This window comes from Gigantopelta aegis, chromosome 4 (assembly GCF_016097555.1).
Source record: "Gigantopelta aegis isolate Gae_Host chromosome 4, Gae_host_genome, whole genome shotgun sequence".
In the NCBI taxonomy this organism is placed as follows: domain Eukaryota; kingdom Metazoa; phylum Mollusca; class Gastropoda; order Neomphalida; family Peltospiridae; genus Gigantopelta; species Gigantopelta aegis.
Window position 1 is genome coordinate 22,868,779 of NC_054702.1, and position 14,409 is coordinate 22,883,187.

The 14,409-nt window shown below is 39.5% G+C and overlaps 1 long non-coding RNA gene across 1 annotated transcript; it reads right to left on the minus strand.

Annotated features, from left to right (window-relative positions):
• Nucleotides 1-3,705: 3,705 nt before the first annotated feature.
• On the minus strand, nucleotides 3,706-7,402 carry LOC121371929. The gene is made up of 2 exons (XR_005957851.1): nucleotides 7,117-7,402; nucleotides 3,706-3,815 (listed from the first exon to the last, which is right to left on the minus strand). It is a non-coding gene; the product is annotated as an uncharacterized LOC121371929 (long non-coding RNA).
• Nucleotides 7,403-14,409: the final 7,007 nt, after the last annotated feature.

Consider the following 14,409-nt stretch of genomic DNA (forward strand, 5'->3'; position numbering starts at 1 on the left):
AGAGTTGCTCCATCGGCAGACTCTCGTGAGTTGCTTCATCGGTAGACTGTCCTGAGTTGTTCTATCGGTAGACTCTCCTGAGTTGCTCCATCGGTAGACTGTTCTGAGTTGGCTTTATTATAAGATATTTCTGATTAACCGAGCCTTTTTAACAATTAACATTACACGGTAAATACATTTCTTACACCCGTTGGTGACAACACCGTGCGTTATTTTTGGTTACACATGGGTTTTTAACACATGTACGTGTGTTAACAATGTCAAGACATAAGACTGGCTGCTGATGACCAGGTTACCAGTGCCATACATCCAATGAAAAACTACATCGATTAGACTGTGACGTATAGTTAACCTGACATTCGTGTGTCTGTGACGCGTAAGTCACCTACAAGTGCAACGGCTGTAAATAACATTTAGTCGAAAAAGGTGTTAAAATTTGGTTAAACCCTGGTTTTTGAGGATATGTAAAAAAACCAGAATAATACATTCGTGTCCGTTAGATACCATTTATCTGATAACTCGTTGTTTAAAAACGTATCAAACTCGCTTTCGCTCGTTAGATACATTTTAAAACACCTCGTTGTGAGATAAATGGTATCTAACGGCCACTTATGTATTATTCTCTATTTTCTTCTTTAGAATATCCGTGTCTGTATATTCAATGTGTTTCTGGTCGTCCTAATGTTTGTAACAGCTCAAACTTAATTTTACTTCCTAATATATACTCAGCGTCATTATTGAAGGGTCACTCATATTGTTGGTACTACACATGTTAACGATGCCCGTGCAACACACTAATTATGAAAGAAGGAATGTATGGCCTTTGTGGATTAGGCCCAGAGTGTGGTTTCCTAAGTAGCATTTGGATTTCAATATGAGTAATGGTACTTCCGGTTATAGGTCACAACAAAATGGTAAACGTTATGCAAACACATGTACCTACCATCACCCAAACAAATGGATTGTCTGAACGCACCCATGTCTGAAATTCTGTATGTTGTGCCCGTGCAATGAGTTCTCACCATTGGTATAAAAGTGTTCATGATTGCCATCCACATATTCACGCACACTTCAGTTGAAAATGCGTCGTGTTTTTGCTTTGCTTAATGCTGGCCCTGGTCTTTGTGCATAGGAAACGGATCCAGTCATTTGAAGTCGTTGCCTCATCCACCCAATCACACTTTGACTGACATTAAAGTGCCTCACGACTTCTCGTTGACTGTGTTCAACCTGTATCCGACCTACTCCATTGCTCTTCTCAACACTAGTCAAAACACGACGCATTTTTATGCTCAGGGCCCCGTTCCACAAAGCAATTTTAGCCCTAAGATCACCTTAAGAGCATAGCTACCATGTGCACTTAAGGTGATCTTAGGCTTACAATCGCTACGTGGAACGGGGCCTAGGTCTCTAATAACTGACGACGGGTTTCCTCCCTCAATATCCGTGTGGTCCTTACCCATATGTCCGACGCCGCATAACCGTAAATAAAATGTGTTGAGTACGTCGTTAAATAAAACACTTCCTTCCTAATGGCTGACAACTAATTTGAGCTACAGACATTTTGCCATTCGCCTCAGTGAAGAGACCTTGAAGAGTCGGGTTTTCTTCTAGTCATCCTTTGCTGTTAATCGCAATAATAATAGTAGTCAAAACCGGCCTCGGTGGTGTCGTGGTTAAGCCATCGGACATAAGGTTGGTAGGTACAGGGTTCGCAGCCCGTTACCGGCTCCCAACCAGAGCGAGTTCTAACGACTCAATGGGTAGAATTAAGACCTCTACACCCTTTTCTCTCTCATTAATCACTAACAACTAACTCACTGTCCTAGACAGACAACATAGATAGCTGAGATGTGTGTCCAGGACAGCGTGCTTGAACCTTAATAGGATATAAGCACGAAAATAAGTTCAAATGAATGAATGAACGATTAAAGTTACATATTAGATATATTTTCTGGTTTAGAATATCAGTGTCTGTACATTCAATGTGTTTCTGGTCGTCTAAATAGTTGTAAGAAGCCCAAAGTGGATTTTGTCTTCAAATAATTTCGTACGTACGAAAAAGTTATATTTTTGGAAATAAAATGAAATTTAACCAAGTACAACTATTAGAACGACCAGAAACACGTTTAATATACAGCCATTCATATTTTAATGCAGAAAAATATATTTGATATGTAAATACAATCGTTAAAAACTCTTTGTTAGTCGATAACATCTTAAAAAGTGCAGCAAACTCAGGAATGTCCCTTTAATATATAACAGCTTAATTAGCCCACCCCAACGTTTCTGACATCTTCTGGCGCCAATTGCATTCACATCCACAAAGACTCAGTTTGACCAGCGATGAAGTTAGACGTGGTTTCATGCGCTCTCAACTTACCCCCCCCCCCCCCCCCCCCCTGGGGGGACTGATCGCTAGTTATGGATCGCTGTTGGAGTACCGCGTCGCGTACACCGGGTCACGGGCAACCGTGACCTTGGTGTATGGCGACGCGGCTACAGCCAAGAGGAAGGGAACTAGGAAGAGGAAACGTGCGCCAGGGGCGGCTCAGGCGGGGACAAAGCTGGCGGCTCAACCGCCAGTGGCGGTCCCGTCTGCGTCGCCGCCCCCACCACGACCAAACCGGACGGATCGACGGGAGGCGACTCGCCAACCAGCCGGACCGACTGTTCAGATGCGGGAAGTGGAGCAGCTAACCAGTGCACCGCGACCAGCGTCACCTGTTCCCGCTCGTCGTTCGTCTGCGTCGAGACCCCCACCCACGGGGGACTCCGCGACGGCGACTCTGGATGTTGGGGCTGTCAAGAGGAAGGCCGTGACCACCCCGGAGGACCAACCAGCCAAGACGCGGCCTTCTACTTCCTCTTCGGGTGACTGGAGAGTGGCAGCGCGGAAAATCAAAGGCCAGTACTCTAAGTACTTGGTGGGAGACGTCACGGACCCCGACAGACTGCCAGGCGGGGTCTACGAAGAAAACTTCAAGACGTTTTCCCGATGGCCACCAGGTCGCCATCCACACGGTCAAACTACGGGGAGTGGAAGCTATAGTAGTGACGTCGCGCCGGGATGATCTTTACCGACAGGGATTCCTCAGCCATGACATGGATAACAACACCATCCACAGAATCATGAAGATCGTCACCGGCGCCCAGTACCCACAGATGGTCCACTGCCTTAACACCCACAGCTACAGGAGACTGGTGCCTCACTTTGAGGAGAGGAACAACACATCACCTCCCCGTAGATGCTGTGCACCCAAACGGCCTTAACGAGGCCACTCGCGTGGACATATCGATCGGACTTTAAACTTTTAGATCTGCGTTCAAAATTTTATGTCGAAATTACTTTCTTTTTTTTTAAAATATTATTAAATAGTCCGATCCTCTCTTCTTTCTCTTATTTAATTTTGGACTGTCCTTCTAAAATGCTCCAAATTATATAAATATTCGACCGAGCAGTCAATTCTTTTTTATTTTTGGCTTGTAACCTTTTTATTTTTTTATCTATTAACTTCTTTACTAATTGCTATTTTCAAAATTCTGCCCAGTTTCTACCCCCCCCCCCCCCCCTCCATCCCGAGTCAGGCCACCGATCTTATCGGAGGTCGGACTCGGGATGGGCGTGTTCGAAACCCTAGTGGTATATGGGCACGTTAAACTAGTTATCATCATCAACATCCACAAACAACTTGAACTCAATTGCATATATTAGCATTTAATTTCATTGTCGATAAATAGCATTGTACTGGCCATTAGGTTCGCCGACTTCCTTTGATTAGTTGGTATTTATTTTGAGAGGAAAATATCTGCGTCTGAAAATATAACAAATATTAATTAAACAAATAACGTAACGTAATTAATATTATTAACTATTATTATGGCACATTATTATAAATAATATACATGCACATTATACAAATAAATAAATTAATATAATTAGGGATTGTGTACGAATGGTTCTGTGTAAAGTATGTATGAACAATGCGTATATTTGTTTTCTAGCTCAGTGTATATATAGATGTACTAAACAAACACAAAATTAAAATAGTAATCAAAAAAACCAGCGCTCAATGTAGATGCTTGGGGCGTATGACCGAACCTCCTCGGTGAACTCAATCTTTGGGGTGTTTTTTGTCCCATCCCAACCAGTGTCCCACGGCTGGTTTATACGCTGTATTAAGTACTGCCCCGTCTAAGGAAATGTCCATACTATAGTCCGTCCCATCATTGTATAAATATAGTATGTTTGTGTCCAGTGTACAAATCAGTCGGCACAGAAATAAATAACGTGTAGTAAATTCCATAGTATGAGGGGCGGGACGTACCCTAGTGGTACAGCGCTCGCCTGAATCGCGATCGATCTAGGATCGATTCCCTTCGGTGGGCCCATTGTGCTATTTCTCGTTCGAGCCAGTGCTCCACAACTGGTGTAACAAAGACCGTGGTATGTACTATCATGTCTGTGGGATGATGCATATAAAGATCCCTTGCTGCTAATCGAAAAGAGTAGCCCATGAAGTGGCGACAGTGGGTTATCTCTCTCAATATCTGTGCGGTCCTTAACCACATATCCGACGCCATATAACCGAAAATAAAATGTGTTGAGTGCGTCGTTAAATAAAACATTTCCTTCCTTCCATAGTATAAAAAAGGCGTTCCCTGTGGGACGGACTATAATATATAAGATCCCTTGCTGATAATGGATAAAATATAGCGTGTTTCCTATGTGCTAATCTACTTTTTGTTCATCAGATATCAAAATGTAATACAGGTCACATCAAACGAATTGTCTGACTGAATGTAAAGTGTTACGTAAACCACACTCATTCAGCGCTTATGCACATTATTGGGGTGAAAATTGTGATTTGTCTTAAACAGAGAGAAAAAAGTTTGTTTTGTTTAACGACACCACTGAAACACATCGATTAATTAATCTTCGGCTACTGGATGTCAAACATTTGGTAATTCTTACTCGTAGTCATCAGAGGAAACCCGCTACATCTTTTATATGTACTTTCCCACAGACAGGAAAAGACATACCACGGCCTTTGTCCAGTTGCGGTGCAACCCATCTCGTCCCTACAAGCTGTGCACCCTAACGGCCTTAACGAGGCCACTCACGTGGACATATAGATCGGACTTTAAACTTTTATTCTTTCAAAAGTTTATGTCGAAATTATTATTTTTTTTAAATATTATTAAATAGTCTGATCCTCTCTTCTTTGTTTATTTTTGGACTGTCCTTCTAAAATGCTCCAAATTATATAAATATTCGACCGAGGAGTCAATTCTGTTTATTTTTGGCTTGTAACTTTTCTTCTTTCTTTTTTCAATTCTATTAACTTTTTTTTACTAATTGCTATTTTCACAATTCTGCCCATTTTCAAACAACCCGACCCCCCCCCCCCCCGACCCCCCCCCCCCCCCCCCCCCCCCCCCCCCCGACCCCCCCCCCCCCCCCCCCCCCCCCCCCCCCCCCCCCCCCCCCCCCCCCCCCCCCCCCCCCCCCATCCCGAGTCAGGTCACCGATCTTATCTAATTTCTTTTTGACCACCCGATTTAATCTAGCGACCAAATTTAATGAGTAGAATTTTCTTTATTAATTATATTAGAGATCAGACTTGTCAACCCTCCCGGATTCCCCGGAAGACTCCCGGTATTTGATCAAGTTATTTTCTAAGCATAAAAAAAGTCAAGCTGCCGTGGCTGTGTATTGACATTCAGTGTTGCCATATATAAAACTATCCAATTTAGTCCTAATAACACCTCTGACTCGTAAAATGTCTTCCCACTGGATTAGGCCTACATAACGCAAAGTTCCATGGCTGGAAGTGCTAGAGTAGACAGCGAACGCATGCATCAATACACACGATGTCAAAATCACATGTCAAAGGAAGACGACAGAAAGACCAATTAACTGTATAAACAATACTTGTATCAATTAGATTTGTAGGTTTGTGCAGTAAAATATTAGTAACAAGAGTACACTTCAAGGGATTATTTTCCTACGATTAATAAATCTTGTGTTTGACATAACGTTACTTCACGGAAATAGGTAAAATTCCGGTATGTTTCACACGATGTCAGTAATGAGCTTTTACGTATGATTAGTATAAATGATTAGTTACAATGTTTATTGCATGGTTATGGTGATTTTAAATAAGTACCACACCACTGTACCTTATTGTAGTAAAAACTGAATATTAATTTATAAGATTTAGGCCTATATAAATTTGTCTTGGGTCTACTTTTCACGAAACACAAATAACGATGATGCAACCTGTAAGTGTAATACCGTAAATGTACTAATTAATGTTTAAATGTGTTAGTGTTAAGATTTTTGGATAAAAGAGTTATTTTTTAAAATATGTATTAAATTATAATAATATTTAAAAATAATTAAAACAAAATTTTATATATATATAATTTTTTTAACTTTTTTCTCTTCTTTTTTTTTAATGCCAATAACTAAGGTTGACAAGTATACATGACATTATGTAGTGTTCATATAACTTATTGTAGTACGTTTAAAAAAGTTGTGTTAAATCGTGTGCAGTTAAAAAATCTCCTGTTTTTTTACAAAATCTCCTGCTTTTTCAACACACACCTCCTGACTAAAGGTTGACAGGTCTGTTAGAGATGCGCATCGAAATTTTAAAGGCCCACTATTTAATTTTTGGATGTAAATTTCAAAATTGTCCGATTAATTCTTTTCTGTCCCGGGACAAGCCCCTGGGACAGACCCCGGGACGGACATGCTCGAAACTCTAGTGGTATATGAGCATGTAAAAAATATTCGCACTCGCGCGCACTCGCGGTGCATTGGTTGGAACGAGAGAAAAAACAACAGCTGAATGGTTCGATCCTGCGACGCAAGCACCTCAAGCGAGCACTCAAACGACTGAGCTAAATCCCGCCCCCCAAACCTAGAAAGTTCGGTATTCACTGTATCAGAGATCATCTAGTTATGTTCAAATAACACACTACTAACTGAAGAAATTATTAACATTGGTGTGTAGGTGTTGTGGGGGGAGTGGGGGTCTGTCTGTTTGTGTATATATAGAATACAATAAGAGAATATTGAAGATAAAAATGTCTACAGATATGACTAACCTTATTTGTCCATTCAGCCATACATGCCTCCAATGCCGTACGGGCTGTATCCACCGTATCCCATACCATAGAGGCCGCCCAAACCGAGCATACTGCCATATCCGCCATACCCTCCGTACATACCGCCATACCCTCCGTACATGCCGCCATACCCTCCGTACATCATTCCGAGTCCGCCGTACTGCATTCCGAACCCGCCCATTCCCATTCCGTAATAAAACGGATCCTGACCCACCGCCAGCGTCAACAAGGCAGCAAGGGTAAATACCAACAACTTCATCTTGGGGAAATTCTGAAGAAAAAAAAGAAGAAGAAAGTTTGCTTTGTTTAATGACACGACCAGATCTCATTGATTTTTAATCATCGGCTATTGGATGTCAAACATTTGGTAATTTGATATATAGTCATGGAGAGGAAACCTGCTACATTTTCCCATTAGCAGCAAGGGATCTTTTATATGCACCATCCCACATACCGGATAGCACATACCACGGTAACTGATATACCAGTCGTGGTGCACTGGCTCGAACGAGAAATAGCCCAGTGGGCCCACTGACGGGGGACTCTGAACGAGTTAACAACATACTCGACACAATTACGCAAGGGCCAGTAGACTTTTGATAATTATTTGCTTGTGTTGTATTATAGCAAGTTTTGGTCACAGGTGACTTCTAAACATTCGTTTACTTTTCTTCTTACGTCAAACCAAACAGAATGTTTTTGTTTTGTTTTTTTAAACACACATTTTTGTAGGAGACTGGGACGGATGGATGCACGCTATTTACCATTCTAGATGGATGAATGGACAGATGGATGGAGAAATCAATGGTTGTATTGATGGATCGATTGATGGGTATGTGTGGGTAGACAGTTGGATGGACAGGCGGATGGGCGTACGAGCGGGGTTTATGTCGGAAAAGATATTCAGTATTAATCTAAATTTATTTTTCTCAAATACGTAATGGCAGAAAGACATTCACTTCACTTTTCTTCACAAATATTTATTTTTAGTAAAATACACAGAATTTTTTTTAGTTTAAAATGCATACTCACTTAGTTTATGTTGTAATGTTGAGCACTATAGATGTCGAGAAGAAATGCGATGATTGTTTTCATGTTCAATGTTACCGTATTTATACGCTATGTTTGTTTACTAGCGCTTCCAGGGTCATTGTATTATTAGTTGATTGAACCTTCTTAATAACCATAATCGTTTAATTGACGTTGACAAAGGTAAATAAATAAACATTGATCGATGTCTTGTTGACTTTTGTAAGAACACGTGCGTGTATCCGAGAGAGATGGGTGTGGCGTAGATGATGCACGTTTTATTTATAATCAAACATGTCTTTAGACCTCCCTTAAAAAGAGTTGTTAGTGGTCACATTACACTTCCGCATTAACAAAGATGGCTAGGCCGATATTTTACTTCAGTAAAATTTACTAACCCTTTTAGAAAAAGGCTTTGTGACAGAAGATTAGTGTTTATTTATTTTTTATTATTTTTTTATTATTTTATTTTAGTTTAGTTTAGGTTTTTTTTTTTTTTTTTTTTTTTTTTTTTTCTTCTTCTTTGCTTTTTACTGAAAGGTTACGGGAAATAGCTTTAGCCGCATAGATTACTAATATAGCATCTATTGGATTAGATTGGATTTGATAAAAAAAAAAAGAGAATAGAGAAATTTATTCGGATTTAACGGAACTTTTGAAATGACCTTCGAAATCCTTGCCATTTGAGATGGCTAATATATTATATTTTAAAAACAACATATGATTAATTCAAGGTTATTATCCCTAGGCATGACATGCCATGTGTCGACGCTAGGACTCCTGGGATATATACTTCAAGGTCATGTTGCTAATAAATAGAACGGGTTGTTATTGGCGCTAATATTATACACCATTTTTAAGTTATCTTTGGTGTAAAGATGTCGTATATGAGTTCTTAAATAACGGATTCACTGGCTACTTCTTGAACTGTGCATTTAAAGGGTTAAAACCTAAATGCACAACGTGAAATAAATCTCAAATTTAAAAGCCAGTCCGAGAGCAGAGGTTTTGTTTTTTAAAGGTCTGTTTGTTTTAAACGAGATCTCCCAGCACATTTTAAACAGGGCTATTGAGTATCTAAGAAATTGTAACTGCGAATTTCCGTGCTGAAATTCAAATCATTACTTTTAATTAAAGAGACTGTCCTGGGGTTTTTTTTACCATTCTAACATGTTTGCGACCCACAGAGGCCGTTTATCGACGAAAATTACTATTAGGAAGGAAATAACATTTAAATAAATGTTATTTAACGACGTACTCAACGCATTTTATTTATGGTTATATGGCGTCGGACATATGGTTAAGAACCACACTGATATTTAGAGAGGAAACCCGTTGTCGCCACTTCATGGGCTACTCTTTTTGATAAGCAGCAAGGGGTCTTTTATATGTACCATCCCACAGACAGGGTAGCACATACCACGGCCTTTGATATACCAGTCGTGGTGTACTGGCTGGAATAAGAAATAGCCCAATGGGCCCACCGACGGGGATCGATCCCATACCGACCGCAGATCGAGCGAGCGCTGTACCACTGAGCTACGTCCCGCCCCAAAATTAGTATAATGTCTTGTTTAGAATATCAGGATCTGTATGTCCAATCTGTTTCTGGTTATCAGTAGTGTTTATAGTTGTTAAAACTTTATTTTATTTTATTTTATTTTATTTCCTAATGCTGGGGGCGGGACGTAACCCAGTGGTAAAGCGTTCGCTTGATGCGCGGTCGGTCTAGGATCGATCCGCGTCAGTGGACCCTTTGGGCTATTTTTCGTTTCAGCCAGTGCTCCACAACTGGTGTAACAAAGGTCGTGGTATGTACTGTCCTGCCTGTGGGATGGTGCATATAAAAGATCCCTTGCTGCTAATCGAAAAGAGTAGCCCATGAAGTGGCGACAGCGGGTTTCCTCTCTCAATATATGTGTATCCTACGCCATATAACCGAAAATAAAATGTGTTGAGTGCATCGTTAAATAAAACATTTCTTTCTCTTTTTTTCCTTCATTTCCTAATGTATCTGTTTTGGTTGGGGTTGGGGGGGGGGGATGGGGTTCGTACGTGCGATGTTATTTCGAGGTGAAATCCAGGGTGTGCTGCAATAAATATCAAGACGACTAGAAACCCACTGAATACTGGTCTAGTGCTTATAAAACGTTTAAAGTCCAGACTGTAATAGAGTCTGAGACACTAATGTCATGACAACGCCATACAAATCGTATGTGTGTGACGTCATTAGAGATTGAGTCTGGACTCTTAAATGTTTTATAAGCACGGGTCCAGATACATTAATATTTCAATGCCTCGTCATATGCCGTGGATTACGGCCTGAGAGAAATAAATGTTCAGTTCAGTTCAGTCACATGATTTGGAGGAGCTGTGTGGAGACACAATGATAATAATTTTACATAATGACTGCTACATTAAATATAAATTTAACAAATTTCGGTTGTAAGTATTTCCATGTACTAAAATAAATAATAATCTAATTTTTATAACATTTGGTGTAACAAAAAAAATTAATAATGATTTGATACATAATCAAGGTAATAATTTACTTAAAGAGGATTTGTGTAGACTACATAAACTGAATGTCAATTATTTACACTATTGTGTATTATTGTATGCAATAACAAATGATTAGGAACACATCCTAAATTATAACACTTGTAATAAATTTGACGGAGTACCCAATTCAAATGTAAATCTTTTTTAAAATACCAAAAAGTAACGAAGCCATATTTACTAATAAAATAAATGATTTTTTTTTAAATCAAAACAAAATGGCAACAAAAATTAGAAGGCATTCAGTTTTTAGTAGATTTTTTCTTTTCTTTTCGAATAATTGATAACGGAAAACTACAATCTTTTCAGTTGAAAATTAACCACCAAATATAAATCTTTTCACTAATAGTAAACTAATGCAATACACATTTTTGAAACTGAATTATGTACATTTTGCGGAGATATTAAATAAATTCTAGTTTATCTATTTGCTGATTGACAGTATGTTAATACTATTACGTATTGCTTTCTAGATGACCTAGGTGTAAAATGCGACATAGTCATACCCAACAATGTCGACATACTTCTTTTTGGAGTATTTTTATTCCTAGCATTGATATTATCAATCTCTGCCTGTTGTTAATATTTTCACTTCAACTTATTTTCGCGCTTATGTCCAATTAAGGTTCAAGCACGCTGTCCTGGGCACACACCTCAGCTATCTGGGCTGTCTGTCCAGGACAGTGGTTTAATTGTTAGTTGTTAGTGTTTAGTGAGAGAAAAGAAGGTGTAGTGGTCTTACACCTACCTGTTGAGTCGTTAAAACTCGCTCTCGGTGGGAGCCAGTACCGGACTGCGAACCCAGTACCTACCAGCCTTATGTCCGATGGCTTAAACACGACACCACCGAGGCCGGTCGACTACTTCATATTTTTGGTATTAAGTGATAACTATGTGTTTTAACAGAACCTGTAATGCTCATTATGTACTGTATAACATAATGTGTTAGAAGATCTGAATGGTTTTTGGGGTTTTTTTTAAATATCTACTAAACAAGAAAATGTATTAACTGTTTAAATGTCGTTAAACGTCTTTATTGTCACAGTGATATTAACCTCAGAACAGTCGCTTTAACCTCTGTCATGGGAAAATCTTAAGGAAGGAAAAAAAAAAAAAAAAAATTATTTAACGACGCACTCAACACATTTTATTTACGGTTATATGGCGTCGGACATATGGTTAAGGACCACACAGATATTGAGAGAGGAAGTGCGCTGTCGCCACATCATGGGCTACTGTTTTCGATTAACAGCAAGGGATCTTTTATATGCACCATCCCACATACAGGGTAGTACATACCGCGGCCTTTGATATGCTAGTTGTGGTGTACTGGCTGGAACTAGAAATAGCCCAATGGGCCCACCGACGGGGATCGATCCCAGACGGATCGCGCATCGAGCGAGCGCTTTACCACTGGGCTACATCCCGCACCTAAGGATAGAGCCGGAATACGTGATCAGGACCGTATCTCTGCACAATATAGAGTCGAATGGATATTTAGCAAACTAGTGGTTTATTCCATGAATCTCTATCGAGTGTCTCTAGGAGGACAGCCACTCCAAAGAAGATTCTTTACTGGATATTTACACGGTCACAATGAAGACTGCCAGTCCCAGACTAGTTTACTAAATCAAACCTAGCATCAGACAGATATCATTAGAATAAGTACAACTGTGATGACAAGCACTCACGAATCACTGTCATAACAGTGATGATATCAGGTGTTCGCGAAAGTTGAGCATATCCTGCCCCACCGGTGACACCTGTCATGAGTACTGCTACCACAGTTGTCAAGTCTGTCACTTCGTCTAAAAGTAAAACGATGAAAAAAATATAAAATGTGCAAGAAAGCAACATCATCCCTGCAAGACAGCTGGAGTGAGTGTCCAGAGCAGCGTGCTCAAACCATGTCCAATTAGACATGACAAAAATTATTGAATGAATGAAATTAATGAATGAACGATGACCAGTCTACCGGACACTCGGTAAGCAGCTGACCTGTTTAAGAAAGCTCATTAGTTTCAAGTCGTGACATGCGTGGGTCCTGTCTACGTCATGTTCGTCATCCGTCATTTCATTCGTCCATCAGTGTGACCGGCCTCGGTGGCGTCGTGGCAGGCCATCGGTCTACAGGCTGGTAGGTACTGGGTTCGGATCCCAGTCGAGGCATGGGATTTTTAATCGAGATACCGACTCCAAACCCTGAGTGAGTGCTCCGCAAGGCTCAATGGGTAGGTGTAAACCACTTGCACCGACCAGTGAACCATAACTGGTTCAACAAAGGCCATGGTTTGTGCTATCCTGCCTGTGGGAAGCGCAAATAAAAGATCCCTTGCTGCCTGTCGTAAAAAGAGTAGCCTATGTGGCGACAGCGGGTTTCCTCTAAAAAACAGTGTCAGAATGACCATATGTTTGACGTCCAATAGCCGATGATAAGATAAAAAATCAATGTGCTCTAGTGGCGTCGTTAAATAAAACAAACTTTACTTTCGTCCATCAGTGAGAAATAAATAGTCGCCTGCAACCTTTACAATGAACAATAGTCTCATATCAAAGCCACAGCAAATCAAACTTTACGGAATATCATTCACCATGAATGTTACAGTGCTATTTACTATGGAAACTTGTATTAATTAAAAAAAAATTTTTAATTTATTAACAAACTAGCAGATTTGCTGGGGGTGGGTGGGGGAATGAAATAAAGTGTTAATGAATAAGTGATTTCATGGCAATAATAGGAAATACAACTATTAGTAGCAAAATGTATTAGAAATAATTACTAAACTTTTTATGTATGAAGTTTTTGTGTCAAAACATTTTTGTCAATTATAGCAACACTCGTTTTTGCTATACATGAAAATTGCGTTTGTTTACAAATGAAATAGCATATAAGAATGTAATTGCTAATTACAACAAAATACATGAAGTCTTATTTAATATTACTGAAGTACAAAGTTCAAAAATTATATCTTAAGCTAAATGTTACACTTGACTGACATGAACTATCCATACTTAACCGGTAGTGACAAACATAGGATACGTGTACACTCCCGATATTGGGGGTAGCTGACATTATTGGTATATTAAATATGCAGAAATGTCTATACAAACGTTATAAACATCTGAATTTGCAGAAGAGATTTATAAGTATTTTAAAATAATCAGTTTGCTTTTGAAAAAAAAATCACTTTGATTGTCTAAAAATGTTAAAAACTCTTATCATTCCACTGTGCTTTATTTACATATCAAAAATTAGACTTTTAGTTATGCCACGTGAAAGTGTTACACATCTGACCACATTTAGCAAAGGGGTTTTTTTTTTGGGGGGGGGGGGGGCGGGGGTGGTGCTTGGGGGTTCTTTTGGTAATATATGCATGGAATCATATCATTTTGTTGCACAATGTACACCTAGTGGTGAAACATCAAAACAAACAAAACAACTGGAATTGATAAATATTGCTTTTAGAGCCCAAAATTGTAAAAAGGTCCATTGTTTTCGCTCTGCTATATTCAGTGCTTTCGAAATATTGTTGTAAACTGGACTCTTCTTAAGTTCATAACAGGTAGTTTCAGTATAGAAAGGACAAAACCGAATGTGTATGTGTGTGTGTGTGTGTATATATATATATATATATATATATATATATATAGTGAAACCTCTCAAGACCGGACCCTCTGTAAACC